This window comes from Lathyrus oleraceus, chromosome 5, assembly GCF_024323335.1.
Source record: "Lathyrus oleraceus cultivar Zhongwan6 chromosome 5, CAAS_Psat_ZW6_1.0, whole genome shotgun sequence".
In the NCBI taxonomy this organism is placed as follows: Eukaryota; Viridiplantae; Streptophyta; class Magnoliopsida; order Fabales; family Fabaceae; genus Lathyrus; species Lathyrus oleraceus.
In genome coordinates, this window is record NC_066583.1 from 225,692,781 (window position 1) to 225,699,118 (window position 6,338).

Below are 6,338 nucleotides of genomic sequence, written 5' to 3' on the forward strand. Positions count from 1 at the left end.
TTTGGGCAGCAATCATAAATCTAGGTATCATAATCCCGATTTATCTATGATGAGTAATGGAGGCTTATAGGGTAGGAAAGGTGATTCTATAATTCTGCTTTGAACAAAGATTCGTTTGCAGACAATATTAATTGCGTTTTGGTCTAACAAATGGGCATGGAACCAAATTATCAAAGAGGCATGGAAATATTTAGGTGTGGAATATTAGCAGCAGATAGGACGAAACATAAATATTTGTTACTAGGTTCACTTATAGATTCTCTATTAGCGATGCTTCTAAAATTAATAACTATAATAAATTCAAACACAGTAGCTATATATAATTTATTCAAAATTAATAACTAAAGCCTTGAATAATATCAAATATAAATATTACAATTTCTCAAAACTCTAAGAATCTATTAAACTTGGCAGCTTACATCTCCTAGCAAGGCATTGTTTGAACATTAGTCCCACATGGACGAAGAGTGTTTGAGTAGGACATAAAGTAAGGATTAGATCCACAACTGTGTGAGCCTATTTCTTCCGCCATCATAAATGTTTCTCCATCTAAACCACAACTGTAAATTTTTTGTTCCGTAGAAAAAACCAAATCCTTGCCATTCATGATAGTAAATCCGGTAACATGAGCATCTTTCTCTTTTAACCCCAATGCATTCACTCTCACCTTCAAAATCTTTTGCCATAAACATGACTTGTAATCTTTTAAAAACCAAATAGTGAAAACAGACCTTGTTGATTTCACTAAGCAAATAGAACGGTTGGAACTTGTCACTTTGCCCCAATTAAATATGCCCATGTTACACTCCGCGTGTTTATAGCTTCCCTTGGCAACTTAATAATAGTTGAAGTTCCTTTCACAAAATCATAAGCCATTATGTATGGCTTATAAAAAGGACTAAATCTAGTAAAGTAATTAGAGCAATCTGAAATGAAATGAAGTGCTCCATTGTGAAACACCGACATCTCAAATTTCATATTTCTACCACCACATAAAAAGTTGTTTTCCATGGTTCTCCACACACCTTCTTTTCCATGATAAATATTGCATACATAACTATTTGGCGACCAATCCAGTGTGTTTTCAAAAAGAAATATCAAGTAATCATCTGAAGAGTCATCCGAGCAATTTAACATGAGATTTATGTTAGAAAACCTGTGATTTTTTCTAAGTGACTCCGGACTAGGAATAGAAAAGAAAGACTTTGTAATTGGATTGCAAATAAACAATTCAACAGGATCATCATTAATAGTATAACAAAGAAGCAAACCATTACTAGAAGCTACAACAATAGCTGAATTAGATAGAAATGTCAGAATATTGTTAGGAACACAAGAAAATTGTTGCTCTTTAGGTAAATGGTGCAACTCGATCCTTTTTTGATACCTTTGACTTATTTGATCATGTTGGAGGAAGAAACATGTATCACTCTTCACTAACATATTACAAAACTGTTTTGTTTTGAAATGAGATTCTTCTTGAAATTTGGAGAATGAACTACAAGTTAACTTAAACTTAAATATTGTTTTTGCAGGTAACCAAGAAAATATCTCATAAGCAATGTCTTCTTGAGACACTTCCATTTTAAATAAGAATACAAAAATTGAAGGATGAAAAATTGATGAAGATTAGAAAGAATGGAAAAAGAGCACAGAGGACAAACAAACGAATATAAGATGTGTATGATAGTAAGAGTGATGTTAATTGGCATATATATAATAGTGAAGATATCAAGAGAAGTACGAGTAACATGGGGCCAAAGATTTGATTGTTTATATTCAAAAGGATTAGTGGTAACAAACTTTTAATTCTCCTGATTTATTGATCGAATAATTTTCTTGATTTGTTGGAAAACGTGTGCCAGGGTAATGAATATGTTCTGTGATTTATTTATTTACTTTATATTAATCATTTTTTATTTATAATTAGGTCAATATAATAATAGGAATTAAATTTATATGTTACTAATGTAATTTTTCTATATTTACATTCAATTAAGATGTATCTTTTTTTATAAGATTATTTGCAATCATCATAAAAAGAAATGTATATACTAACTCTAAATATAAAAAAGTTAATCAAAGTAGAAATATAAAATTTATTGTTGAATGAAGACTTACCTTACTAGTTGATTAAATATTTCTTCATTATTAACTTCTATTTGGACTAGGTTAAATACATTTTTTTATCAACTAGATATCCTGTTTGATTAAAATTTAAAATACAATTGATGTTAAAATTCTTCTTCAAATTTTTTAATACTTTTCAACATATGAAGCTAAATTTAAATTCATAGTTTCTAGTCCAGACAGAGATGTGAGCTATTTTTATGAAAACACTCTTGAATGTATATTAAATGCATAAAGCAAAAACCATAAAATTAAAATAATTAAAATTATAAAGCCAAATAAAGTCCCCTTAAAATATTGCTAAATTTGGGTTCTTGACAATCTAAATTTTCAATATCAATTTATTTATATTTATATTTTATTTATGTCTACTGTAATATATAATTACTCTAAAACATTTGTTACTTTTGAAATTATCATTCACTCCTTAGTTTTATATTTACCAAAAAATTAAAATACTAAATTCTAAATTTAGAAATACTTTTAAAAAAAAATCAAAATTAACCATCATCGTCATTATCATTATTATTATTATTATTATTATTATTATTATTATTATTATTATTATTATTATTATTATGTTTGCACCTAAAATTAATTTAAGTTGTTACTCAAAAAGGCGAAATTAAAATTAATGAATGGTTAGTTGAATTAGTGAAATTCTAGTGAAATTCAAATTCAAGTGGATTGAATCTTTCTCATATGTCAAAACTAGTGAACAAATACGAGTAACTAGAATCTTTCTTATATTTTCATTAATTTAGTAGTTCTTAAAAAATGTAAATATTTATAAGAAGTCACAACTGATGGGCAAGTTTCATATATTTGTAGATGATTCATGATTATTGTGTCAGGTTATATATTCCAAGTTCATCTTAAGGCTAAAGGATTGTGGTGTAGAACTTTCTTACTTTTTTCGATGATAAATTTCCATAAGTCTATTTAATTTTTTTACACAAATAAAAAAAATGTTAAACAATAAAATAATCATTACAATATCATCAAAACTAAAGATGAACTTGGAATAATGATGGTAGTGACTTTGAGGGTTATAATTTATCATTTGATGATAGTGAGGATGAAAGGATTCTTAGGTTGGGTGATGGTTTTAATGAACAAGGCAAGATTGATGGTAAAAGAGGGCGGTCAGAAAGTATGGTTAGGAAACACAAGGATACTCCAAGAAAACTAATGTTTGATGTTGATAACATAATCTTGTGGTGTAGACCATGAAATAGAAACTAACTGTTGCAGTGATGAGCTTGATAGCAGTGACCCTAATGCTTTTGATAATGAAAATGAACCAAAGTATTCAATGTTTAAGATGGATGGGTTGAACAAGAATTACAAGTTCCAGGTGGGATTGTAATTTGGATCACTTGAAGAATTTAAAGAAACCATTACTGCATGGTCAGTATTGAATGGGAGAGAGATGTTTATGTCATGTGCAGAAAAAACCAAAAAAAGAAGCTTGTAACGCTGATGTTGGACATGCAGCTCAAGAAAATCGACAAGAAATGGAATCTCACTTTGATGATGATCCTTAATTTGAAATGCTTGCAGCAAATCTTACAGCAACCTCTGAGGCAAGACAACCTTAGCCAAATATCAATGATGTTACATCCCAAGTACTCAAAATGCACCTAATCTTATTGGCCAAAGCACACTTATTCTCAATGCTCAAACAACTGAACCTATTATAACTCAGTCTCAAACTAATTATATTTTGCTTGCACCAGCTATTCCAATTACTGAATCTGTTGCTGAGGCACTTAGTCCAAAACTGAGGAGAAGTTATAGAATAAAGAAGTGATAGCCAAGACATATTTTCTGTGTTATGATATTTTTATTGAAACCTTTATGATGTATTGTGATGCATGTATTTATCATGTATTTTGAGACGTTTATGGCCAAGACATAGTTATGTTTTATGATGCATTTTAAGACCTTTATGGCCAAGACGTGTTTCTATTTTATCATGTATTTTAATACCTATATTTCAAGACCGTTATGCCATTGTGGCTTTATGTGTTTCTTAGATTCTGGCTTTATTTAATTTGGACAAGACCTTTAAGAATATATATAATACATTACCAGTTTGTGCAAAAATAAATTACTATTGACAATATTCAAATGCATTATAGGTCATTCATAAACATGGATGAAATATATTAAATAGCTAGGGACGACTATCAAAACTACAAAAACATACAGGGACAACTATCAAAAACACAGAAACTTAAAGGGACTAAAATCAAAAAACTCATAAACATGTAGCGATGAAAATTGTCATATATTCAAAACTGCATTCATTAATAAAGAGTTACAGACACAATTCACTATAATCACAACCATTTATTGAAGACAATGAACAAACACCTAGACAAAATCAACAACATCTTATACAAATTGACTTTTTTTCCTTTTGTTTTCCAACTTCATCTTCATCTCTTCTTTTCTCCTAGCCTCAATGTCTTTAATAATACAACCTGAATTATTCACAACCTCTGAGGAATTTCAACCACCTGAATGTATGGATTCAATAGATATGTTACATTCAAGTTCATCATCCCATATGAACAGCTTGCAACTAGACATAACTCCTGAATTTTGACATTTCTAATATCTCCTTTTAGGTTTTTGAGCTGAATTTGAAACGAACATCTTCATAGATCTATTGCAATCACATACCGGGATTTGAGACGAGGTTATGTTACTGATCGGAAAAATAGCAAGTGTACTATTTTTACCGATGTAGTAATAAGGAGTTTTATTTCCAAGTATCGATCTCAAGGATTGCGTAGGAAATACTTATTTTAATTTGATTCTATCAGAACAAAAAGATAATGGTTTGGTTGTTTTGGAATTTCGAATAGTAAACGCAAAAATAGTAAAAATAATTGATTAAGATAAAAGATGCTAGGGTGAGTGGTTGAGTTAACCGGTTATGAATTCAGTCAAGATTTCTTTAATACATATGAAACATTCAATCACCTAACCTCAGAATGTTCTTACTTAAGTCCTTAAGGAAGAAACCATTAAACTACCAATTCTTACTCAAATGTCCATTCAACTAATCATTGGTTTTAATCATACAAAATATCAAGGTTTACGGTGATTTACGAAAGTTACTAGTCCTAGATGATGCATTCATAAACCCAATTGTGTGAGAACCCTAACAATCACAATCCTGTTATTGAAAGTCATAGATCAATTTGTATTTGTCCGATACAAAAGCACAATAACATCACACAATTGAATTGAAATACGTAACATAGTAATCAAGAAAGCATTTGTTCAAATTCATAACATGCAATAACATCAGGACCACCCCCTAGCATCAAGGGGTTTAGCCTCTCATAGTACTTAAAGAACTCATAATGTAAAGATTAGACATTACAAAGAATTAGGAGATTTCGATCTTCAATGGTTGATGCCCTTGAATCTCGCCGTCTTCGAATCCTTCGTATTCGCTATCTTCTCCAAGGCAATGTTTTCTTTCGTCTGTCAAAAAGTGCCTTCTTCTTTCTCTTCCAAGCCTTCTTATAGCTTCAGATGAATCTCTTTCAAGCAAAAGGTCCAAACTACCCTTAATGAGCAGAATCGGTTCACAAAGCAAAAAGTAGGGTTTCCAAGCTGCGTCCAATCAACACGGCCGTGTGTCATCACACGGGTGGCCGTGTTGTTCTCCATAATTAATTATTTTCAACACAAGCTACAGTGGCAACAACACGGGCCGTGTTCCTCCACACGGGTGCCCGTGTTAATGCACTGTTTTAAACAACACGGCCGTGTGTCACCACACGGGCGCCCATGTTGTTCTCTGTTTTTCTCCTCTCATTTTGCTCTGCCTGATCAACAACACGGGCAGTATTGTGGCACACGGGTGCCCGTGTTGACCTGTTGTTTCTTCATATTTTTGCCTTTCTGAGTATCCATATCTTCACCATTATTGCTTTTAAACCTGTGCAATGGCCTGTAACAATGACACTACCAAACGAAGCATAAACGAGATCTTCTTGACCTAAACTTGTAATCGAATGCAATGTGATACCAAACCAACAAAACATGATAAATGACTCCGAAGCAACTAAAAACAAACATAAATCTTACCAAAGTGATGAAAATACGTTGGATTAACGGTGGGAATTCACTGGAAATGGTGACCAATCACAACCCCAAACTTGTCTCATTGCTTGTCCTCAAGT

General features: G+C 31.4%; 1 pseudogene; it reads right to left on the reverse strand.

Moving 5' to 3' along the window:
• Positions 1-295: 295 nt before the first annotated feature.
• LOC127083157 (F-box protein At5g49610-like) lies at positions 296-1,584 on the reverse strand (annotated as a pseudogene).
• Positions 1,585-6,338: the final 4,754 nt, after the last annotated feature.